This window comes from Ornithorhynchus anatinus, chromosome 1, assembly GCF_004115215.2.
Source record: "Ornithorhynchus anatinus isolate Pmale09 chromosome 1, mOrnAna1.pri.v4, whole genome shotgun sequence".
In the NCBI taxonomy this organism is placed as follows: domain Eukaryota; kingdom Metazoa; phylum Chordata; class Mammalia; order Monotremata; family Ornithorhynchidae; genus Ornithorhynchus; species Ornithorhynchus anatinus.
Genome location: NC_041728.1, coordinates 175,267,615 through 175,294,130, shown reverse-complemented (window position 1 = coordinate 175,294,130; position 26,516 = coordinate 175,267,615). Strand labels below are relative to the sequence as shown.

General features: G+C 44.0%; 1 long non-coding RNA gene across 1 annotated transcript; it reads right to left on the bottom strand.

The window, feature by feature from the left end:
• Nucleotides 1–1,748: 1,748 nt before the first annotated feature.
• Nucleotides 1,749–24,806, bottom strand: LOC114814995. Its single transcript, XR_003762784.2, has 3 exons — nt 24,671–24,806; nt 7,218–7,369; nt 1,749–2,277 (listed from the first exon to the last, which is right to left on the bottom strand). It is a non-coding gene; the product is annotated as an uncharacterized LOC114814995 (long non-coding RNA).
• Between the last annotated feature and the right edge of the window lie 1,710 nt (nt 24,807–26,516).

Below are 26,516 nucleotides of genomic sequence, written 5' to 3'. Positions count from 1 at the left end.
GCAAAGTTGTGTGAAACATGTCTTATTTGGTATTTCATCTTAATGATGGCCATTTCATATAGCAGAGGCTCAAACCTAGCACTAAAAGCAAACTTGGCTGCAATTTGGAACCTCTCAGATAGCTCAACGTCTTTCTCAAATATTCAACATCCGGAATGGATGTTGACAAATACATCTTCCATAAATTTTTAAAGCCATTTGCAAGATGAGGGAAACCAAATCCATAAATTTCTGATTCATTTACACATTTTACTACAAATCCTTTCTTTAAGAATTATTCACTATTCAGTCACATCTTTATCGCATTCCATTAAACTTCAAATAGGTTTCTTTCGTAAAAAGAAAAGGCCTTTATCTTGAGATGCACTTCCAGTAGTTGTGATGGTTTATGTGAAGTCATCCACACTCTCTTACCCAATCCCCTTGTGGCCAGCAGTAACAGCATTGGACATTAGCCCAAATGCAACAAAAGGTTCTTTCTGGGAACAAACTTGTTACACAGCAAAGATCTATCCTTCAACACAAACAACGTGGCAGAGTATTTCAATGTTGCATCTGTATTTCAGTCAAACTCATGCACCAGAATCTGGTCTTACATTTGATAGAATCATCTACACAAATAGTACTAATAAGTGAATGACTTGCCCAAGGACACACAGCAGACAAGTGGCAGAGCTGGAATTAGAACCCAGGACTTTCCGTCTCCCAGGCCCGTGCTCCATCCAAACAAAATAACATTGGTATTTATGGAACACCCACTGGGTTTTCCCTTTGGGCAGTCAGTATTATAAGGATTATAATTCTTATTTATTCTGCTTCACCTAAGCATTTGGGGTTTCCCTTCAATCTCTACCTATGTTATGTTGCACTTTGCACCTCTATTTCACTCTAATCCTTCCTCCTCCCTGAAATGCATTTTATTTTCTATCTTTCCTTCCCCTCACCTATTAAATTTTAAACTTCTGGAGGGCAGGAATCATGTTTACTAACTCTCATACACTCCCTCAAATACTTAGTACAGGGCCCTGCCCAGAATAAGGGCTCAGTAAATGTGGCTAATTGATCCTTGCTCGGAGCAAACTTGTCTGAAGATTCTGTAGTTATTCCCCAGGCATTCACTGTACTCAATCAATGATATCTGAGTGCTTACATTGTGCAGACCACTGTACTGAGTTCTTGGAAGAGCACAGAACAAGAGAGCTGGTGTTCATGACCGCTTGATACAGTGAGTTTACACTCAGGAACGGGGAGACAGGCATTAATATCAATAAGTAAATTCCAGATATGTATACAAATGCTGTGGGGTTATAATACTAGTTAAGTGCTTACTATGTGCCAAGCACTATACTAAGTTCTGGGGTAGTTAAAAGTTAGGTTGGACACAGTCCCTGTCCCACATGGGCTCATACTCTTATTCCCCATTTTACAGAGGAGGCAACTGAGGACCAGAGAAATTAAGTGATTTAACCCATGGTCTCACGGCAGTGATATGGTAGAGCCCGGATTAATAGGTAACGAAGAATCTGTATACATCCACCTAAGTGTATATATATATATATATATATATATATATATGTGTGTGTATATATATACACACACAAATATATATATACACACACATAAATACATGTATTTACATCCACCCAGATAAATTTATGCATTATGTCCGTTTACATATATATAAAGAAAACATCTTAGAAAGGAGACCTTACAGATAAGCAAAAAAAAAAAAAAGTCATACCAATGAATGAGTGTTTTAAACATGGAGGGGCAGTTCATTTTATTATTTTTTCACTTAACTTCCCTTTTCTCTCAAGAAGAAAACTATCTCAGCTTGAGACATCAAAATCGGGAATGCCCCTTCCAATTTCACAGTTTAAAAACAAATGCCTGCCATGTGTCTCTGACAGGTTATTCTGGCTCTCTGGCACCCCTGTGCCCTCTGTTTCTCCAGCCGCACCTGGGGAAGGCAGAGGAGCGAACGTCTTCTCAAAGTACATTTGAGGGAATCACCTCCTCTGGGGACCACTTGGATCCTCTGATCTCGTTTTTCTTACCAAGAAGCCAGCACAGTTGGCGGTGGAAATCAGCAAGATAGATTTCACTGTGAAATAGGAGCTATTGGAAAGCTACCTCTTGGGAAGGTTGGGGGGGATTTCCGCTTCTTGGCTTTTACAGATTTACGACGGTGAGGAGGCCATCCGAGTTAATGCAATTTAACTGGATTCTATCTCTCTCTGGAAAGGGCTGTTGGGTAAAGACTGTTGGTGGCGCTCTCTGAAAAAAAAAAAAAAAGAACCATTCTATCAAAGAGCTGCATAATAGTCAATCTATAGAAGAAAAACAATAACAATCAGGATTGGACTGGCTCCAGAAACATTACCAGGAAATCAGTGTGGGTTAAGCTTTTCCCGGCAGGAATGCTACACAGTGGGGGTGGGGTTTGGGGGAGCTGAGGTTCCTCCACTTACTCTTGCTGCTCATAAAACTACCAATAGGCCTCGGGCGCTCCATGACAGCGCTAGGTCCTGAGCAAGTCAGGAGCCAGTAATAACAATAAAAATAATTGTATTTTTTCAGCACTTTCTATGTTCCAGGCACTGTACTAAGCACTGGGATGGATATAAACAAATCTGGTTGGACACAGTCCTTGCCCCACATGGGGCTCACAGTCTCAATCCTCATTTTAGACATGGGGTAACTAAAGCCCAGAGAAGTGAAGTGACTTGCTCAAGGTCATCCAGCAGACAGGTGGCAGAGTGGGATTAGAATGCATGATCTTTGGACTCCCAGGCCCGTGTTCTATCCACTACACCATGCTGATTCTCACGGCAGAGCCAGATATAGTCCAGAACGACTGATGGAGAATTTTCCCTCAAATCAGCCTAGCAGTTAAAGCCAAATTAATTTCTATGAAAAGTTGTAACTCTCCTTGAAGATATAGATGTCTATGAGATTCTGGAAGATTTTATAATCTTGAACAAAAGTTATAATGATAAGAATAATTAATATTCTGGTATTTGTAAAGTTCTAGGCCATGAGAAGCAGCATGACCTAGTAGATCAAGTCTAGGCCTGAGAATCAGTAGAGAACCTGGGTTCTAATCCTGTCTCTGCCACTTGTCTGCTGTGTGACAATAATAATATTGGTATTTGTTAAGCGCTTACTATGTGCAGAGCACTGTTCTAAACACTGGGATAGATACAGGGTCATCAGGTTGTCCCACGTGAGGCTCACAATTTAAATGCCCATTTCACAGATGAGGTACTTGAGGCACAGAGAAGTTAAGTGACTTGCCCACAGTCACACAGCTGACAAGTGGCAGATCCGGGATACGAATCTATGACCTCTGACTTCCAAGCCTGTGCTCTTTCCACTGAGCCATGCTGTGACCTTGGGCAAGTCACCACTTCTCTGAGCCTCGATTACCTCAATCCGTAAAATGAGGATTAAGATATGGACTGTGTCCAAACCGATTAATTTGCATCTACTCCAGTGCTTAATACCGTGTCTGGCACATAATAAGGGCTTAATAAATATCATAAACAAGTGCTTACTAAGGGCTAAGAACAGTACTAAGCTGTGAGATAGGCACAATATAAATTATGATCAGCCTAAAGGAGAACAAGGTATTTTTCCTATGACTGGAAGATATTTTTCCAGTAGAAAAGGGCGTAAGATCATCACTGAATCTAAGCTCTTTGAGTGCAGGGTTCATGGCTAATATCATTGAATTCTACCAAGTGTCGAATATAGTGTCCCCACATGGTAGATGTTCAACAATGCAAACGATTAGATGATTGATGTAGATAAACTGCCCTGAACAAGGTAAACACTCAGTGTAATTGAGAAGCAGCATGGTTCAGTGGAAAGAGCCCGGGCTTGGGAGTCAGGGGTCATGGGTTCAAATCCCGGCTCCACCACTTGTCAGCTGTGTGACCTTGGGCAAGTCACTTCACTTCTCTGTGCCTCAGTGACCTCATCTGTAAAATGGGGATCAAGCCTGTGAGGCCCACGTGGGACAACCTGATCACCCTGTATCCCCCCCAGCGCTTAGAACAGTGTTTCACAAATAGTAAGCACTTAAATACCACCATTATTAATATAATTGATCAACAATATCAAAAATCAGCAGGAAAACAATGAAAGCTTAACAGGGAGTACAAGACTTTTTCCAGAGCCAGAAACCTTGGATAAAGCACACAACTAGAAAATTTTCCATAGACCACCCCCACTGTACCAATACAGAGTTTCCCCTCGCCTTTCCCGGGCTAGGGCTCTGTGGCAGAGAGAGGCGAGCACCGTGCCACTCCCAGCCTGGAGAAGACATTGGTCTCTGCTCCATCTCGCACCTCCCCATCGGTCGTCACGGTCCCAGGGAGGACCAGAGCCACATACAGGCGGCTCAGGCTGCTGCTGCAGGGGTCAGGGAAGGTTGCCTTTTCTTTGGGGCGTGGACGGGAGCCAGGCCAAGCCTGGGAACCTCACAGAGAGCTTGGGCTGCCGTGGAGTTTGTATTCCTTGCCTGCTCTCCTCAGAGATCGGAGCCCTCATTCAACCCTGCTTTGGTCCCCTCCTCCCACGCATTCTGGAGTGGAATGGTGGGCTGAGCTCAGCTCGACCTTCGCTATCATCTTCTCCTTCCACTACTCCCCAGCACTTTGTACCACGGGCGGCAGGGAGGGATGGTGGCCTTAGGTCCATCCTCCATGGGCTGGTGTCCAGAGGAGATCCATTTCTCCCCGGTGCCTCCTTTCTTCCAGTGTGGGGAACCCGGTCTCTACTCTCGACACTCTGGAGTCGGACAGGGATCCCAACCCAGTGCTCAAGCCCAAATTCGCCTCTGCCCAGTGCCCAAGCTTCAGACCCTGGCTGCAGCGTAGCCTAGTGGATAGAGCATGGTCCTGGGAGTCAGAAGGTCACAGGTTCTAATCCCAGCTCTGCCACTTGACTGTTGTGTGTCCTTGGGCAAGTCACTTCATTTCTCTGAGCCTCGGTTCCCTCATTTGTAAAATGGGAATTAAGGCTGTGAGCCCTATGGAAGACAGACATTCTCTGTCTACCCGGATTATGTTATACCTACCCAAACACTTAGAACAGTGCCTGGTACATAATAAGCACTTAACAAATACAGTCCAACAGTCAGTGGAAGCCCAGGGAGTATTGGGCTGATGTGCCTGTCTTCAGGAGTGGGTGAGATTAGGGAAATGGACAGAAAGCTACAAGAGATTTAACAAGAAAGAGTGAGGTCTAGTGAATAGAGCCCAGGCCCGGGAGTCAGAAGGACCTGGGTTTGATTCCTAGATCTGTCACTTGTCTGCTGTGTGACCTTGCTCAGATCACTTAACTTTTCTGGCCCTTGATTGCCTCCTCCGCAAAATGGATATTACGATTTGAGCCCCACGTGGGACAGGTACTCTGTCCAATCTGATTAGCTTGTATCTACCTTAGTGCTTAGAACAGTGCCTGGCACATAGTAAGCATTTAAATACCACCAGCACCAAACAAAAAGCGGCCAAAATTGCAGGCAACACATATTCAGTGCCTGGAACCTGGACACGTGTTAGGATGTCCTAGGAGGGAATGGAAACAAAGGTTCTCTGGACAGAATGAGCTGTTGTTGGGTTGTTTTCTGTGCTATCCTCCTCCCGGGAGTGGTAGCGGATATTGCTGAGTTGCAGGATCCATATAACTCTCAATGCATGATTATAGAATATTCTCTTTATTATTCTAGTAGTAGAAGTGCTTATATTAGTTAGGCAAAATGTCAAGTACTGGACTGGGAAAAATACCAAGACCTAGATTCGGCTCCAGTCTCTGGCCCACCGGGATGCCCAGTTTAGCTTTTAAACAATATTTATTGCATACTATGAGCCAAAGCATTTCACTAAGCCCTGGGGAAGATGAGAGAATCTGATCGGCCACAGCCGCATCCCACATGAAGTTTACAGTCTAAGAGGGAAGTTGAAAAGGTAGCTCATTCCCATTACACAGATTAGGAAAACGAGGTGTACAAAGTTTAAGTGACTTGGTAAAGGGTTACATAACCTACCAGTAGTGGCCGTGTTGGGAATAGCAGCTGGTTCTTCCAGTAATAATAGTATTGATAATGGCATTTCTTAAGTGGTTTCTATGTATTGAGCACCATTCTAAGAGCTGGGGTAGATACATGCCAATCAAGTTGAACACAGTCCTTGTTCCACGTGGACTCACAGTCTTAATCCCCATTTGTCATACGAGGTAACTGAGGCTCAGAGAAGTGATTTGCTCAAGGTTACAGAGCAAACAAGTGGTAGAGCGGGGATAAAAACTCAGGTCCTTCTAACTCCCAGGCCCATGCTCTCTCCATTAGACCATGCTGCTTCCCTGACTCTTAGTCCCAAGATCTTGCATTTAGGCCTAGCAGCCTGCCCATCTAAAAACAGAAGAAACTCACAAACAAGTGTGACAAATCCAGTGATGAGTCGACATCATGCTCTTTTTAACATCACCTGGGCTCCTTCAGCCCTGTGAATAAATGCAGCCTCTACTCCCTGGGCACGAGAATAGGAGTCAGAGTATGAGAACACTAATGCCGGCTCTGTGGCATATCTGCTGTGTGACCCTGGTCACTTCATTTTTCTGGGCCTCAGTGCCCTCATTTGTAAAATGGGGATTAAGACTGGGAGGCCCGAGACTCTGTCCAAACCAACTGTCTTCTATCTACCCCAGGGCTTAGAACATTGCACTTAAATATCACAATTATTATTAATAATAATCTCATTCTTTTGGAGTCTTCACAGCTGTGCCACTATTTTCCAGCTCAAATTGGCCTTTACTCCAATTAGCACATACTAGGGTCATTTAATTTGGAGGTCAGGGAAGATAAGCAACAGTGACAAGATGGCCCCCATGGAGAAGAGATGTTAAAGAACCCAGGTTATACTAAAAGACCACACCAGGGTATCACCCTTCTCTACCCAGTGTATCTGTTCTAGCACATACGCTACACGTGCACTGCCATTCTGTATATAGGAGGACATTACTTTCTATGGCATACTTCATACTGCATGTCACAAGCCCACCCTCCCAGTTCGTGCCAACCAAGACCTTCCTGGATCGGGGGAAGACACATAGTAAGAGTTAAACCACACCTGTGATCACCAAGGTTCCTGTGAAAAGTTTCTTTACTTAGTTTTACCAGCAGGCAAGAGAATGACACATACGCTGACACTCACTTTCCACCAAGGGTCCAATACCAGTCTGTGGGCAAAGAAGCCCATTCTGCCAATGCTTCTTCTTTCTGCTTCCAAGCACTACTGCTCTCCTGATGCTCCAGAGCTTGCTTCTTCCTGCATCCCAGCACACCTCCATATTGCCTCCAGGTGCCCTGTGTGATTCAAAATGACCACCTTTTATCTGCCCTAGGTGTCACAGCTGAGGTTCTACGTAGCAGTCATTGATGGGTTCAGGCCCATTACCAGGTAGAACAGAGAGAGAAGGCCACACCTCCCTCCATGCTCCACCCCCACAGGCCAGCAATCCCCTGCCCCAGGTAGAGCCTATCAGTGACTTGCTGGTCTCTTCCTTGTTGTTGTTTATGGGATCACAAACAGTCACTAACAAGGCAGCTTGTTGGAGGCTCACTATACCATACACCTAAATGTTTTATCATATTAAATAATGCAGCTACTAAGGAAAGTAATAGCAGAGGGAGAAAATTAAGAGTCAGTAGCAAAGTTATGTTTCCACTTCAGCCGCTTCAGCAGTTCTCCAAGTCGGCCAAAGCAGAAGCAAACAGAAGCAGCAGGATTTCACCAGCACAGTGAACCTGCTGACCAGATAGGCAGGGACTTTGTGTGACAGTTCATTCATTGAATCATATTTATTAAGCACTTAATATGTGCAGAGCACTGTATTAAGTGCTTGGAAAGTATAATTCAGCAACAGATAGAGAGAATCCCTACCCAACAAAGGGCTCACAGTCTCAAAGACTGTTGACAGGAGGACAGTAGGGGAGTGGGGAAATCAATCAATGGTAATTATTGAGCACTTACTATCTGCAGAGCATTGCACTAACTACTTGGAAGAGTCCAATACAATAGAATTAGCAGACACCTTCCCTGCCCATAACAACCTTACAAGGGTGAAAATAGACTTGACAAGTCAAAGGGTTACTTGCAAAAACCTTCAGTACGGATTACATGGCTAGAGTCCTGGGGAAAACTGGATTATTTTCTCAGCTCAGCCACCTGCCAGTTATGTGACCTTCAGAATCTCCAGATATCTCTGTGGCTCAGTTTCCTCATTTGTAAAATAGGGATCCAATACCTGTTCTCCCTCTCCCTTAGACAGTGAGATCCATTTGAGCTTGTTGTTGGGTAGGAATTGTCTCTGCTGCTGAATTGTACTTTCCAAGCGCTTAGTACAGTGCTCTGCACACAGTAAGCATGCAATAAATATGATTGAACAAATGTATGAGGGATAGGGACTGTCTGACCTGATTAACTTGCATCTACCCCTGGACTTAATAATTGTGATATTTATTAAGTGCTTACTATGTGCCAAGCACTGTTCTAAGCACTGGAGTAGATTAAGCACAATCAGGTTGGACACAGTCCCTGGCCCACAAGGGCCTCACAGTCTTAATCCCCACTTTACAGAGGAGGGAACTGAAGCACAAAGAAGAGAAGACTTACCTAAGGTCATACAGCAGACAAATAGCAGAGCCAGGATTAGAACCCCTAACCTTCTGACTCCCAGGCCAGTGCTCTACCATTAGGCAACACTACTTCTCATGCCCCTCATGGGACTCACAATCTAGGAGGAAGGGAGAGCAGGGGCTTTCTCCCCACGTTCCCAATGAGAAACTGGAACTCAGAGCAGTTACGTGATCTGCCCGAGGCCTCTCAGCAGACCTGGGATCAGAACCAGCTCTCTTCATTTCCAGTCCTGCCCAATCTTCACAAGGCCATATGACCTTCCAGATGAGTGAGTAAAGATTCAGTGAAGGGGCTACCTCTCGGCCTGTTGAGGAACACACAAACTGATAGCTGTATAGAGAAAAAATTCAGGGAGTGGAGGACAAAACCGCTCTCAGGGTCACACCTGGAGAGTTTCCAGTACTCTACCACTCTCAATTATGGGAAGGGGAGTCAAGCAGAGGCCTACCCATTCCATTCTTAGCTTGGTCAGTGGCTAGAGAGTGGAAGGCAATCTGCTACAAGGCAAAACTCACCCATGTTGGGCAGCTGTGGCATGAGAGTCAGTTGAGGGAAGAGACTTGAGTTTACTGCATGGAAGGAGGCAATGGTAAACCCCTTCCGTATTTTTACCAAGAAAACTATGGATCCACTACCTGAACAACTGCAGATGGAGAGCGGGGCATTTTGGGAGAGACATGTCTGTGGTGTTGCTATGGGTCAGAAATGACTCGATGGCACAAGACAAGGAGTACAAAAGCATATTTGGAAATTTCTACTGTATAAAGGAGTGATTCTTGGATTGAGGAGCATATCAGCTTTCTTAAATAAACCAAAGGAATTGGTCTTCAGGAAAGATTATGATACTCTTTCGATATCACTATTGATAACATTCACTTCCTGTACATAGAGTTAATAGGGTTCTCAGCCCTGATCCCCAACTGAAAGAGTCCCTGGAATCACTTTAGGAGTGCCCAGCCCCTACTGCAGGCAGGCACCAAGATCTGAAGATTCAACAATATTTATTATTATTAATAATAATAATCATTGTAATAAAAGTATTTGTTAACCCTTACTATGTGCCAGGCACTGTACTAAGCACTGGGGTGGATACAATCGAATCAGGTTGGACACAGTCCCTGTCCCAAGGGGAGCTCACAGTCTCATTCTCCATTTTACAGATGAGGTAACTGAAGCACAGAAAAGTGAAATGACTTACCCAAAGTTACACAGCAGGCAAATGGCAGAGCTGGGATTAGAACCCAGGACCATCTGACTCCCAGGCCTGTGCTCTGTCCACTACCATCATGCTGCTTCTCTAAATTTATGTAATAAGTTCTTATCCCGGTAAAAACTGAAACAAATTCAGTTCAAACTGCCTGTCCCTGGATCAACATCAGTTCCGTCCAGGACCTTCCATACATCCCTGTAGCGTCCCAGGGTTCATGCTCTTCTCTCTCTCTCAGAGGCAGAAGTCCCTGCTCCTAAAATCCTGGCCACGGAACTGCTAGTGATACTCTCCAATTCCTCCCTGTGCTCTTGCCTACCCAGGGTCCACAGAAAGAGCTCTCCCAGTAAAAACCCCATTTTTTATAACCTTAAAAAAAAAAACCCATCCAAATCTTATCCTCTTCCTAACTTTCCTCATCATTGTAGACACCACCACCCATCCAGTTCCTATTCTCCCAGGAACACAGTTCACACCCTTTCTTCAAGATCTCTACATCAATACTCCTCCTCGATTGACTCATTTGACTTTGTCTTCAGGAAGACTCCCCTGACTTCCTCCTTTCCTTAAGTGTGGAGGACAGAGGAACTGATTCTCACAACTAGGTACTGTTTTCTTTTTCTTTTTCTCATTTTCAGAAAATGGTAAAACTTTTAAATTGGACCCCTTGCTAAAATACCTAGAATTTAGTAGCCCTTTAGCAACCAGGCATTAAAAACAAATGAATGTGAATTAGAAATTGGAATTTTACCAGAATTCAGAAGCAAATTCTGCCTGAGGACTTTGAAGAACTATAAAACTCTGATTGCACATATCTGCTTTCAAATAATACTTTAATCAGAGTTATAATTGGAAATAATTCAAGAAAATTCAAACTGTATTAAAAACATAAGCTAGAATTATCTCCTGAAAAACTACAAAGTAATCAATCCCCCGTTTTTCTAGTCTATGTTTCTATCAGCCCATATTTGGCAATATCTTAATAGTTAAAATCTTCCTTTCTGATGAAAATTTTTGTTTGAACAGAAAATGTCTTGAAATTTATATCTAGGTCATTCATTTTGGCAGAAACCCCAAATTGATTCACAAATGAAAAATCGATTGCAAAAGTTTTTAACTATTACTTGGTGAGGAAATGCTCATTGTTGGAAATGTGTCAAAATGTTGATATACGGAAGATGGCCTAGTCTCTAGAAATAAAATAAAATTAAAAAAAAAAACAGTTGGCGAATTTACAATGGCAGTTACTGCAAATGTTTTACGTGACTCTGCCACAAAATTTATCCACATATAGGTTGTCTTGGCAGCCATTTCAGAGCAGTTCCATTTCACTAGAGTAAGAGATGGATGGTTATCGTAGATGTGTAGTTATTTGGCGGGTAGAGGTAGGGGGTCATTTTTAAGATTCTCATTTTCAAGATGCTCCCAAGAAACCTGGGAGTTAGAAGCACCTGGGTTCTAATTCCGGCTCCGCCACTTGTCCATTGGGTGACTCTGGGCAAGACACTTAACTATTCTGTGCCTCATCTGTAAAATGGGGATAAAGACTGTGAGTCTCATGTGGGAGATGGACTGTGTCCAACCTGATTAATTTGTATCTACCCTAGTGCTTAGAATAGTGCCTGGCACAGAGTAAGCATTTAACAGGTACCCATAAAAAGAAAAGAATCCCCAACTAAACCTTATCCTCTTCCTAGTTTTCCTCATCATTTTAGACACCACCACCCATCCAGTCTCACAAGCCTTTAACCTTGGCATTATCTGTCTGTCACCCACATATTCAATCTGTCACCAAATTCTGTTGTTTATTCCTTCACCTGTCTAGACTGCCCTTTCCTCCCCATTCAAACTGCTACATCACTGATCCAAGCTCAGATTCAGTCAACCATAGTCACTGAGTGCTTACTCTGTGGAGACATTGTACTAAGCACTTGGGAGAGTATAACAATGAACAGATGTATTCCCTGACCACAGTGATCTTACAGTAAACAGTGAGGGAAAAATATATTAATATAAAGTACAGATTTGTTCGTAAGTACTGTGAGACTGGGAAGGGGGAGGAACAAATCAGGGTGATGCGGAAGGGAGTTAGAGAAGAAGAAAGGGGGAGTTTAGTCAGGGAAGGCCTCCTGGAGGAGATTTGCCTTCAATGAGGCTTTGAAGATGGGGAGAGTCAATGTCTGTCAGATTTGAGGAGGAGGGAGTTCCAGGCCAGAGGTAGGATGTGGGTAAGGGGTTGGAGGCAAGCTAGACAAAATCGAGGCCCAGTCAGAAGGTTCTTATTAGAAGAGCAAAGTGCGTGGACTGTGTTGTAGTAGGAGAGTAGTAAGGTGAGGTAGGAAGGGGCAAGGTGATGGACTGCTTTAAATCCAATGGTGAGGAGTTTTTGTTTGATGTTGAGGTGTGTGGGCAACCACTGGACTGTTTTGAGAAGTGGGGAGACATGACCTGAACCCTTTTGTAGAAAAAATGATCTGGGCAGCAGAGTGAAGTACGGTCTGGAGTGGGGAGATACAAGAGGCCTGGAGGTTGGAAAGGAGGCTGATGTAGTAATACAGGCCGGATAGGATGAGTGATTGTATTAACATTGTAGCAGCTTGGATGGAGAGAAAAGGGTGGATTTTAGTGATTGAAGGTAGGTCCAACGGGATTTAGTGATGGATTGAGTACGTGGGTTAAATGAAAGAGAAGAGTCAAGGATAATGTCAAGGTTATGGGCTTATGAGACAGGAAGGATGGTGGTGACATCTACAGTGATGGGAAAGTCAAGAGAGGACAGGGTTTGACTACTGAATCAGTCTCTTAGCTGACCATCCTGCATCTTGTCTCTCCCCTCTCCAGCCCATGCTTCATTCCGCTGCCTGTATTCTTTAGAGTACTGTATTCTTTATACTCTCCCAAGTGCTTAGTACAATCCTCTGCACACAGTAAGCACTCAATAAATGAGTGATTTTCCTTGGGAAAAAAACATTTATTCCAAGTTTTCCAACTCCTCAAAAAATCTCCAGTCGTTGTCCAAGCACAGCAGCAAAAAGAAACACTTTATCGTTGGCTTTAAGGCAAACAGTTCTCTCCTTCTTACCTAACTTTGCTGATCTCTACAATCCAACCTGCACACTCTACTCCTCTAACACCAGCTTACTCTCTGTACTACAGTCTATCTTCCCGTCAACCCCTTGCCCATGTCCTCCCTCTGGGCTGGAATTCCCTCTCCTTTGGCTGCCAACAGATTAATAGTTTCCCCTCCTTCAACACACTCTCTAAATTACATCTCCTCTAAGAGTCCTTCCCAAACAAAGCCTTCATTTCTCCTAACCCCTCTCCCTTCTCTGTCACCTGTACATTTGAATCTGTACCCCTTAAGCACATGATATTCACCCAACTTGCATCTCCATAGTACTTAAGAAATATGGAAAGCAGCGTGGCTCAATGGAAAGAGCCCAGGCTTGGGAGTCAGAGGTCATTGGTTCGAATCCCAGCTCTGCCGCTTGTCAGCTGTGTGACTGTGGGCAAGTCACTTCACTTCTCTGTGCCTCAGTTCCCTTATCTGGAAAATGGGGATGAAGACTGTAAGCCTCATGTGGGACAACCTGATTACCCTGTATCTACCCTAGCACTTAGAACAGTGCTCTGCACATAGTAAGTGCTTAACAAATACCATTGCCCAGTATATCTTTATGGTTGGAGAAGTAGTGTCGCTTAGTGAAAAGAGCCCGGGCTTGGGAGTCAGAGGTCATGGGTTCTAATCCCGGCTCCGCCACTTGACAACTGTGTGACTTTGGGCAAGTCACTTCACCTCTCTGTGCCTCAGTTACCTCATCTATAAAATGGAGATTAAGACTGTGAGCCTCATGTGGGAAAAGGTGATTAACGTGTATCTACTCCAGTGCTTAGAACAGTCCTTGGCACATAGTAAGCACTTAACAAATACCATCATTATTATTAGTATTATTACTCTGCCATTTCAATAAACAAATCACCTTAATCAATGATATGTATTGAGCATGGTACTAAGCTCTTGAGAGAATACAATAGTTAATATGTACATACAATTCTTCCCTCAAGAAGTTTCTTTATATTTCAAGAGCAGGTGGCTAAAAGGTTAAGTACACTGGTAATTCTCTGCACATTTTGAGAGCCACAAAATTAAGTAAACCCTAATGAGAGCACTGTCCATGACTTGAATGATTTTTATCATATAAGGAGAAATTATAGTTTAGAAAGCTCATTGTGGCAGGGAATGTGTCTCTTTATTGTTATAGTGTAATAATAATAATACTATTAATGATGGTATTTGTTAAGTACTTACTATATGCCAAGCACTCTACAAAGACCTGGGGTGGATATAAGCAAATCGGGTTGGATACAGTCCCTCTCCCAAGTGGGGCTCACAGTCTGAACTCCATTTCCCAGATGAGGTAACTGAGGCCCAGAGAAGTGAAGCAACTTGCCCAAGGACACACAGTAGACAAGTGGCGGAGCTGGGATTAGAATCCATGACCTTTGGACTCCCAGGCTCGTTCTCTACCCATTACATCATGCTGCTTCTCAGTACTCTCCCAAACTCTTCATACAGTGCTTTGCACACATCAAGTGCTCTAAAAATGATTTTAAATGAATGAATCTTTCTTTTCTATGAATAGTGCAGAAAATGAAAGTTATAACTAGCTTCATGTTCTTTTTCACCTTTTATGCATATTTATTTATTGCACATTTCTGCATCTGGTAAAAGGATTCTAGCAACAAATTCAGTAAATGATAATGCAGTCAGTGGTTTTATTCATTTCTTTTAGTCATTGTGTTAAGATAAAATAAAAAAAATGCTATCTTTGGATGCTGATGGTGATAATTACAACAAAGTCTGTCAGGTAGTTTGAGGAATAAGTGATAGATAAATTTTCCTAGGTAGAAAAAAAAGGCTTAATTCTTTTCCAAATGAAGTGGTAAAAATAAGTTTATCCTAAAAAGCAGTGAATGGTAAAATGTAGAGCATCACCAGGTTAGTTGGGAATAAGAAGGGGAATTACAAAAGCAAATCAAAACTAAGAATAGAAGTGGAAGCTGAGGCAGGAGGGATGAGGACCAGATTTATGTGGTTTTTCTGGATTTTGTTACTCCAGATTTCTCTAGTAGTAAATTAAGAGTCCACACCTAATTCCAAATGTCATCTACTTGTTTAACACTCATTCTTTTCTCACCCCTTTATAACTAGAGAAACAGTGTGGCTCAGTGGAAAGAGCCCGGGCTTCGGAGTCAGAGGTCATGGGTTCTAATCCCAGCTCCGTCACTTGTCAACTGTATGACTTTGGGCAAGTCCCTTAACTTCTATGTACCTCAGTAACCTCATGTGGAAAATGGGGATTATGACTGTGAGTCTCATGTGGGACAACCTGATTACCTTGTATTTCCCCCAGAGCTTAGAACAGTGCTTGGCACATAGTAAGTGCTTAACAAATATATTATAATAACTGCTGTGATAAGACTCATAATTCATACTTATTGCTCTTTCTTTGGCCAGAGTTGGTCGTATTTCAATACAATCACAATCCACATTCAGCTTTGGGGTGGCTCACTTTTTTTTTTTCCTTCACCTTCCATTGCAAGAGAACTTGAGTGGGAAATGTTTGTGGATTTGCTACGAATGTTAGAAGCTGCCCTCAGACACAACCTAGTGAGAAGGAAGATGGAATTCTAAAGTCTGAAAAATCTTCAGGTAGCATAAAAGAAATCACCTTTTTATATATACATGCACATAATGGAATCCTACTTACCCTAATTTTCCTTCCAAGGATATGAAGATGATTTATTATAATATAGGAGGTGCTTTCACATCCTTGAGAACATGATGTTACACAAATTAATAGCTTGAATAGATTTATAAACTCAGTTTCATATAGCCTCAGTCTAGTAAAGACCTTGTCAGATATGCTACATATCTGTACATATCTGTACAGCTAAAGCCATGGAAATTGGAAAAGCCTGTGTATATAATGGCATTCCTGCAAAAATCTAGGAAGAAGGACAGGTTCTAGTACTGTGATTCCTCTGTGATCCTTTTCTCCACAAACAAAACAATAAGAAAATGCCACAAGACTCTAAGGTGATCATCACCATTTTCTAAAGACTTAATGTAGACAGCACAGGCCCAGAGTCAGGGGATCTGGATGCTAATTCCAGCTCCACCACTTGCTTGATGAATGACCTTGGGCAAGTACCTCAGTTTTCTCATTTGTAAACTGGGGATAAAATACCTTTTCAACCTCCCTCCTTAGACCGTGAGTTCCTTGAGGGACCGGGACGGTAGTCTTGTCTGTCTCCCCCTTCTAGACTGTGAGCCCATTGTTGGGCAGGGATTGTCTCTATCTGTTGCCAAACTGAATATTTCCAGTGCTTAGAACAGTGCTCTGCACACAGTAATCACGCAAAAAACCACCAAAACGATTGAATGAATGAATGAATTAATTAATGGAGGGAGGGAGGGAGCATCAACCTGGGAGACAGAAGCACTTGGTTCTAATCCCAGCTCTGTCATATGTCTGCAGTGTGACCTTAGGCAAGTCATTTAACTTCTTTGGGCCTCAGTTACCTCAACTGTAAAATGGGGATTTAGAATGTGAACCCCATATGGGACAGGGACTGTGTCCAACCTGATGAACTTTCCTCTTCTCCCATTCTCTTCTGCTTCACCTTGACCTGCTCCTTTTGCTTGTCTCCCTTCCCAGCCCCACAGCATTTATGTACATATCTGTAATTTACTTATTTGCATTGTTGTCTGTCTCCCTCTTTAAACTGTCAGCTTCTTTTGGGCAGGGGATGTGTCTGTTTATTGTTCCACAATCCCAAGCACTTAGTACAGTGCTCTGCACACAGTAAGTGCACAATAAATACTGTTGAATTAATGAATGCTTAGTAAAGTGTTTGACACATACCGAGTGCTTAACAAGTGCCACAGTTACTATTAGTATTACCCCAGCACTTACTGCAATGCTTGGCAGAAAGTAAACATTTCATTATCATGATTTTAGAAAAGGGAGGTAGCTGACACTGGAAACTAATGGGGAATTTTGCCATCACCTGCTTTCAAATGGCCAAGAATGATTCTGAGGCATTAGAGAATCCCAGTAGGTCTAAAGAAAACTGCAGTGAGACGATAGCCTAATGATGCACAGATAGTCAAAGAGACAGAAAATATACTTAAAAAAAAGACAGGCTTAAAGCAGACTGAGAGTAATAAGGTTGCCACACTGGGTCACTGAGCTCCATATGAGGATGACGACTTCTAAGGTTGGAGTGGATCACTATGAGATTTGGCCCTATTAAAAATGGAACATCCAGCATCACTTGTGAACCATAACCAGCATCAGATGGTAGACTAAGTTACGAATAATCAAGTGCAAGAATAAAATCAGCTCACCAGCATTGAAGTTATACTCTTGGCAACCCAGCTTCACTGGGCAAGACATTTGAGGAGAATGGGTGACAGCAGGATACTCAACCAAATTCTGTTTGGTGAGCTAAATGGACGCATGAACTGGAAGAACAGAATGCATCATTACATGCCAATGAAACATACCTATATAGCAAGGGATCTCGCCGTAAAAGGCAGACTGGTTTTGTAGAAAGCAAGAGGGAGACAGGTTGTTCTCTGAGAAAATAAAGTTTCCCAAGGTTGAGTACCCAAGAGTCTCAAAAAAGAAGACAGGACCTTTGTGAAACAAACTTATTAGCATAGGGAGGAAGGATTTTTCTAAGCAAAGAGAAAGAGACTGTTGGCCACATATTAGTCTTTTCAGCCACACTCACACTTAGTTAACAATTCAACTACAGCAGTGTCACCTTCAAAAATGTCATACATTCAATCGTATTTATTAAAAGTGCTTACTGTGTGCAGAGCACTGTACTAAGCACTTGGGAAAGTACAATCCCTGCCCACAACAAGCTCACAGTCTGTATGTGTGTGGGGGTGGGGAGGCGAGGAGACAAACATCAATACAAATAAACAGACACCAATATAAATATACACATATATTCATAAACAGATATATACATCAGTGCTGTGGGGTAGGGAGAGGGGATAATAATAATAATGGTGGTATTTGTTAAGCGCTAACTATGTGCAAAGCACTGTTCTAAGAGCTGGGGGGATACAAGGTGATCAGGTTGTACCACGTGGGGCTCACAGCTTTCTTTTTTAATCCCCATTTTACAGATGAGGTAACTGAGACACAGAGAAGTGAAGTGACTTGCCCAAAGTCACACAGCTGACAAGCAGTGGAGCCAGGATTAGAACCCACAACCTCTGACCCCCAAGCCCAGGCTCTTTCTACTGAGCCACGCTGCTTCTCCAAGTCAGGGTGATGCAGAAGGGAGAGGGAGATGAGGATGTACTGGAGAAAGCTTGGAGATAAGCAAATCTGGACATGAGGACATAAAGAATGAAAAAAAGTTGATAAAGGACAGGCAGAATCAATGCAAAAACTTATATTTGAAAGTGGATAAAGCTGATAAATAAATAAAAATCCACTTTTTCCTGGTAAAAAATTTAAACAAATTTTTCTGCTTTAGCAAATACATCGACAGAAGTGGCACGGTGTTAAAATATTTGAAGAGTGAAGGAAAATATGAATTTATTTTCTTTCCATTCCACTGTTGGAACACATATCTGCATTGGTCATTTCAGTTAGGAGAGTAAACTTGCGTTCTGTGATTTAATTTTGGATCCCAAAGTGTGATATGGATTTCTAACATAATTTAAAATCATATTTCCCATAATTCCAAGACTAAGGCTTTGTTATCTAGTTTGCTGTTCACACTGCCTCATCCAATAAGTTTTTTGTGGATTCCTCTTTTCTCTCCTATTTGGGCATATTAATCATCTCAAAATACAACCACCCATGAGGACCAGTAGACTAAACAGTATCCGACAAATATGGGTTTTGAATTTTAAGAGTAGTTTTAGTGCTGATAATAATAAAGGTATTTGTTAAGCTCTTACATAATGTCTTGCACTGTTTTAAGCACTGAGGTGGGATATAAGTAAATCGGGTTGGACACAGTCCCTGGCCCACTTTGGGGCTCACAATCCTAGCCCCATTTTACAGATGATGTAACTGAGGCAAGGGAAGTGAAGTGACTTGCCCAAGGTCATACAATAGAGACAAGACAGAGGTGGGGTTAGAACCCAGATCCTTCTGACTCTCAGACCTGTGCTGCTGAGTTGCCTCTGACCTAGAGTGACTCCATGAACACAGCTCTCCCGGAACGCCCCACTCTCCATCTGCAATTGTTCTGGTAATGGATCCAGAGAGTTTTCTTGGTAAAAACCAAGAAGAAAGTGGTTTATCACTGTTTTCTTCTGTGCAGTAAACTTGAGTCTCCACCCTTGACTCTCTCTTATGCCACTGCTGTCCAGCACAGGGGGGTTTTGACTTGTAGCAGATTTCCTTCCACTCGGTAGCCACTGCCCAGTCTAGGAATGGACCAGGTGGGTCTCTGCTTGACTCTCCCTCCCTTGGCCTAGACTGGTAAAGGACTGGAAACAACCCAGGTGCCATCCTGAGAGGGGCCTTGTGAGGATAGTTATGTGATTCTGAGGAAGTCTTTAACCTTCTTTGAAGTATCTCAGCTTTCTCATCAGTCAACAAGGAAATTTGATTGGAATGTGACAAATATTGAATTATGGAAATGGAATTTTCTTCAGCTATGTTGGAGAAAAATTCCACATCTCTACCAACAGTGTTCCATCTGGGGTTCACTTTAAAAGTAGAAATAGTAGTAGTAGGAAGGCAGTGTGACCTAGTAGAAAGAGCATGGGCTGGGAGTCAGAGGACGTGAGTTCATTCATTCATTCATTCAATAGTATTTATTGAGCGCTTACTATGTGCAGAGCACTGTACTAAGCGCTTGGGATGAACAAGTCAGCAACAGATAGAGACGGTCCCTGCCATTTGACGGGCTTACAGTCTAATCGGGGGAGATGGACAGACGAGAACAATGGCAATAAATAGAGTCAAGGGGAAGAACATCTCATAAAAACAATGGCAACTAAATAGAATCAAGGCGATGCACAATTCATTAACAAAATAAATAGGGTAATGAAAATATATACAGTTGAGCGGACGAGTACAGTGCTGTGGGGATGGGAAGGGAGAGGTGGAGGAGCAGAGGGAAAAGGGGAAAAAGAGGGTTTAGCTGCGGAGAGGTAAAGGGGGGGTGGCAGAGGGAGTAGAGGGAGAAGAGGAGCTCAGTCAGGGAAGGCCTCTTGGAGGAGGTGAGTTTTAAGTAGGGTTTTGAAGAGGGAAAGAGAATCAGTTTGGCGGAGGTGAGGAGGGAGGGCGTTCCAGGACCGCGGGAGGACGTGACCCAGGGGTCGACGGCAGGATAGGCGAGACCGAGGGACGGCGAGGAGGTGGGCGTCAGAGGAGCGGAGTGTGCGGGGCGGGTGGTAGAAAGAGAGAAGGGAGGAGAGGTAGGAAGGGGCAATGTGATGGAGAGCCTTGAAGCCTAGAGTGAGGAGTTTTTGTTTGGAGCGCTCTTGACCCCACTTCCCCCTCCAGTTATCCTCCTATCTCCCTACTACCCTTCCTTTCCAAAATCTTAGAACGAGTCGTCTACAATCGATGCCTAGAATTCCTTAACTCCCATTCTCTCCTAGACCCCCTCCAATCTGGCTTCCGTCCCCTCCACTCTACCGAGACTGCTCTCTCTAAGGTCACCCATGACCTCCTTCTTGCCAAATCCAATGGCTCCTACTCCATTCTGATCCTCCTTGACCTCTCTGCTGCCTTTGACACTGTCGACCATCCCCTCCTCCTCCATACCTTAGCTCACCTTGGCTTCACGGACTCTGTCCTCTCCTGGTTCTCCTCTTACCTCTCTGGCCGATCATTCTCGGTCTCCTACGCTGGAGCCTCCTCCCCCTCCCATCCTTTAACTGTTGGAGTTCCTCAAGGGTCAGTTCTTGGCCCTCTTCTGTTCTCCATTTACACTCACTCCCTCGGTGAACTCATCCGCTCTCACGGCTTTGACTACCATCTCTACGCAGATGACATGCAGATCTACATCTCCGCCCCTGTTCTCTCCCCCTCCCTTCAGGCTCGCATCTCCTCCTGCCTCCGGGACGTCTCCACATGGATGTCGGCCCGCCACCTAAAACTCAACATGAGCAAGACTGAGCTCCTCATCTTCCCTCCCAAGCCCGGTCCGCTCCCAGACTTCTCCATCACCGTGGATGGCACGACCATCCTTCCCGTCCCGCAGGCCCGCAATCTCGGTGTCATCCTTGACTCGTCCCTCTCGTTCACCCCACACATCCTATCCGTTACCAAGACCTGCCGGTTTCACCTCTACAATATCGCCAAGATCCGCCCTTTCCTCTCCACCCAAACGGCTACCTTACTATTACGGGCTCTCGTTATATCCCGGCTAGACTACTGTGTCAGCCTTCTCTCTGACCTCCCTTCCTCCTCTCTCGCCCCGCTCCGGTCTATTCTTCACTCTGCTGCCCGGCTCATCTTCCTGCAGAAACGATCTGGGCATGTCACTCCCCTTCTTAAACAACTCCAGTGGTTGCCTATCGACCTCCGCTCCAAACAAAAACTCCTCACTCTAGGCTTCAAGGCTCTCCATCACCTTGCCCCTTCCTACCTCTCCTCCCTTCTCTATTTCTACTGCCCACCCCGCACGCTCCGCTCCTCTGCCGCCCACCTCCTCGCCGTCCCTCGGTCTCACCTATCCCGCCGTCGACCCCTGGGTCACGTCCTCCCGCGGTCCTGGAACGCCCTCCCTCCTCACCTCCGCCAAACTGATTCTCTTTCCCTCTTCAAAACCTTACTTAAAAATCACCTCCTCCAAGAGGCCTTCCCAGACTGAGCTCCTCTTCCCCCTCTACTCCCTCTGCCATCCCCCCTTTACCTCTCCGCAGCTAAAGCCTCATTTTCCCCTTTTCCCTCTGCTCCTCCACCTCTCCCTTCCCATGCCCACAGCACTGTACCCGTCCGCTCAACTGTATATATTTTCGTTACCCTATTTATTTTGTTAATGAATTGTACATCACCTTGATTCTATTTAGTTGCCATTGTTTTTACGAGATGTTCTTCCCCTTGACGCTGTTTAGTGCCATTATTCTTGTCTGTCCGTCTCCCCCGATTAGACTGTAAGCCCGTCAAACGGCAGGGACTGTCTCTATCTGTTGCCGACTTGTTCATCCCAAGCGCTTAGTACAGTGCTCTGCACATAGTAAGCGCTCAATAAATACTATTGAATGAATGAATGAATGAAAGGTTGATAGGCAGCCACTGGAGTTGTTTAAGAAGGGGAAGTGACATGCCCAGATCGTTTCTGCAGGAAGATGAGCCGGGCAGCGGAGTGAAAAATAGACTGGAGCGGGGTGAGAGAGGAGGAAGGGAGGTCAGAGAGAAGGCTGACACAGTAGTCTAGCCGGGATATAACGAGAGCCCGTAGCAGTAAGGTAGCCGTTTGGGTGGAGAGGAAAGGGCGGATCTTGGCGATATTGTAGAGGTGAAACCGGCAGGTCTTGGTAACGGATAGGATGTGTGGGGTGAACGAGAGAGACGAGTCAAGGATGACACCGAGATCACGGGCCTGAGAGATGGGAAGGATGGTCGTGCCATCAAAGGTGATAGAGAAATCTGGGAGAGGACCGGGTTTGGGAGGGAAGATGAGGAGCTCAGTCTCGCTCATGTTGAGTTTTAGGTGGCGGGCCGACATCCAGGTGGAGACGTCCCGGAGGCAGGAGGAGATGCGAGCCTGAAGGGAGGGGGAGAGGACAGGGGAGGAGACGTAGATCTGCGTAGAGATGGTAGTCAAAGCCGTGAGAGCGAATGAGTTCACCGAGAGAGTGAGTGTAAATGGAGAACAGAAGAGGGCCAAGAACTGACCCTTGAGGAACTCCAACAGTTAAAGGATGGGAGGGGGAGGAGGCTCCAGCGAAGGAGACCGAGAATGACCGGCCAGAGAGGTAAGAGGAGAACCAGGAGAGGACAGAGTCCGTGAAGCCAAGGTGAGATAAGGTATGGAGGAGGAGGGGATGGTCGACAGTGTCAAAGGCAACAGAGAGGTCAAGGAGGATTAGAATGGAGTAGGAGCCATTGGATTTGGCAAGAAGGAGGTCATGGGTGACCTTAGAGAGAGCAGTCTCGGTAGAGTGGAGGGGACGGAAGCCAGATTGGAGGGGGTCTAGGAGAGAACTGTGTTCTAATCTCAACTCTTCCACTTGTCTGCTGTGTGACTTTAGGCTATTCACTTCACTACTTTTCTGTGGCTCACCTAATCTGTAAAATGGGAATTCAGTACTTGTTCTCCCAGTTAGACTTTTAGCACTACATGGGACTTTATCTTTTATCTATCCCAGCGCTTTGTACAGAGCCTGGTACATAGTAGGCATTTGACAAGTACCACAATTATTATTAACACAAATATTTATTGAGCACTCGCTTGGTTCAGTGCACAGTTCTAGGGGTTTGGAAAGTATAAAACAAAGAAGTGGCATGTTTCCTGTCCTCAAAGAGCTTCCACTCTAATGGGGGAGATAAACATGAAAATATTTCAAACTAGAAGGGTCAAAATAAATAATTGAAAAAAAATACTACATGAGTGCTGAGGGTGGTTGTAAATGATTTTTCAGTTTTCTCTTTGTCACATCCTGGAGTTTCTAGCTTCTCCAAGATTTTAGCAAATGGATGTGGACAAAATATAGGAGGGTTGGCTTTTCTCATTAGAGAGAGAGAAAAAGTTCAAACAGCAAAGTTATATAATTTGGATTAGAAGGGATGACCAGACAGTGTTATCAGGATCTCAATCAGTTTTCTATCACAGGAGCTCTACTCATCTCATCACAGCTATATCAGGTGGTACAAGTGAGGAGAATATTGAAGAGAATGATTGATTGATAGCAATATACTCAAGGCCTAGGAGTCAGAGGATCATGGGTTCTAATCCCGGATCTGCCACTTAATGTTGGTATTTGTTAAGCGCTTACTATGTGCAGAGCACTGTTCTAAGCACTGGAGTAGATACAGGGTGATCAGATTGTCCCACGTGGGGCTCACAGTTTTAATCCCCATTTTACAGATGAGGGAACTGAGGCACAGAGAAGTGAAGTGACTTGCCCACAGTCACACAGCTGACAAGTGATGGAGCCGGGATGGGGTACAATACTGCAATAGAGACAATCCCTGCCCACAATGAACTCACAGTCCAGAAGGAGTGAGTGCTTAAAAAAATACTACAGTTAAACATACTTTTAGTATTTTATTATTTCATTTTATTAGACAAATTCACTTTATAATATGCATTTTGGATAACTTTTTGGGTCAATCGCATTGACCACAAGGCTAATGGTGCCAAAAATGTTTAACTGTACTGCAGTCAATAATATACCTTATTTTCTAATCAGAAACTTAAAGAATTGCAGAGTTCTGGGATCTGACAGGACTCCAGCTGAGATCTGCAAGCCAGGAAGGGACTATGCTACTTTACTAGCTCACCCACTGTCTCCACTAGCTCACAGCCAACTCCCTTGTTGGCTTTCTACAATCTGGCTCTTGCTCCCTTCACTCCACTGAGACCACTGTCTCCAGAATCATCAGTGACCTCCTTCTTGACCCATATGCAGGATTTTACTCCACTCTAATCCTCCCCCATCTCCTTACTCACCACCATCACAGAGAATCACTCCTTTCTCCTGGTAGTGCTCTCTAACCAAAGTTGTTTTTTTTTTTTAATTGCTTTCTGAAATTACCTCCTCCAAGAAGATGTTTCACTTATTCACAATTAGAAGCTGGGTCTTCTGACTCCCATATCCGTGCTCTCTCCCCATTCAGAGCTTCCACGATCAGGCCGACGGCTTCGCCCTCCGCTTCTGTGGCTATCTTTGGCTCTGACACCTCAATCTCCTGACAAATGTAGACATATTAATGGTGGGGATTTTTCAGTCAGGTGAACAGTTATAATTAAGAGAGTAGCAAATTCAAATGGATTCAAATACATGGCATGTGTGTGTTTGTGTATCTTTCAGTAGCATTAGAGATAATCACTCTCAACTGTGTAAGGATGGGTATCCTCGATATACCGCAAAATCCCAACTCGTCGGGCCGTCTCTGCTTTCCCCACTTAACTAGCAGCCTCTCCTGATTTCTGACAGATGCTCTCCTTCTCTCTCAGCCTGTGGTGTATTCTCACTATTATAATCTCTGAACTGAGTGAATCACATAATAATGAGCTCTGGGGGGAACTTTCTGGAACTGACTCGGCTTGGCTGTTATGGCTCCCAGTTGAATAATGACAAAAACCAAGGCAAGGGGAACTGAGTGGAGTGTGGGTGCAGAAAACATATGTCAATCTGTTGCAGCCATCTGAGCAAAAACATGTTGCAACTGTCAAGCTCTTCTGAAATTCTTAAAATTGTTCCAGTCTATTATAGTCCTCCGCTGAAAACAGTAGAGAAACTAGCTTTCGACATTCAGTCTAAAAATGTAACCAGGGTCCATTTAGCATGGCGTCACAGGGTGGCCACATGGAATTGGACTTCTTTTATGGTATTTGTTAAGCACTTCCTATGTGCCAGATACTATACTAAGCACTGGAGAAGATACAAGTTAATCAGTTCGAACACCGTCTATGTTCCACATTCATTCAATTGCATTTATTCAGCACTTACTGTGTGCAGAGTATTAAGGGCATAGAACTTGCAATTCAGCAACAAATAAAGAGAAGTCCTGCCCACATCAGGCTCATAGTCTAGAAGCGGGGAGAGAGACATCAAAACAAGTAAACATGCATCAATAACATCAATATAAGTAGAATTAAATATACACATTATTAATGAAAATAGAATTATAAATATGTACACATATACACACACACATGGGATCACAGTTTTAAACCCCATTTTACAGATGAGGTAACAGGCACAGAGAAGAGGTGACTTAACCAAGGTCAAACAGCAGACAAGTGGCAGATCTGGGATTAGAACCCTGGGTCTGACTCCCAGGCCTGGCCTCTATCCATTAGACCACATTGCTGCTCTGCAGTCCAGAGAGGTTAAGTGATTTTTCCAAGGTTACACAGCAGGCCTATCATTTGTACATTTGGCCATGCTGCATTTAGGACATATTAAATGACCTCTTGGAAGGAAGGTAAATCATTTTGCTAATGTGTGTCATCTAGAATTAAATGATCACTGAAATGATGTGTTTTATAGAAAATACACTGGCCTGATTTCTCTGTGGAATATGCAGATTCCAGATGCATTTTCGAGTGTCTGTGTAGTTCTCTCCCCCTGGCAAACCATCCATCCAAATAAGCTTTAACTCATACAATGAATGCCGAGCTCAACCAGCTTACACTTCTCAGTATGGGTAATTACTGCAAGTGAGTCTGCGTGCCAATATATGAGATCAGTTGTGACTACGTAATATCTCTGGTCATTCATAAGACTGATGTGTTGTCTAGCTTCTTTCTCAGCTAAGTGGACATAGGGGTTGTCACGAGCCCTCTGAATGATACCAGCCATGACCTTCCTGGACAGGGGGAGCCTCAGTGACACATACTAAAATCAAATCACACCTCTGATCATGAAGGTTAAT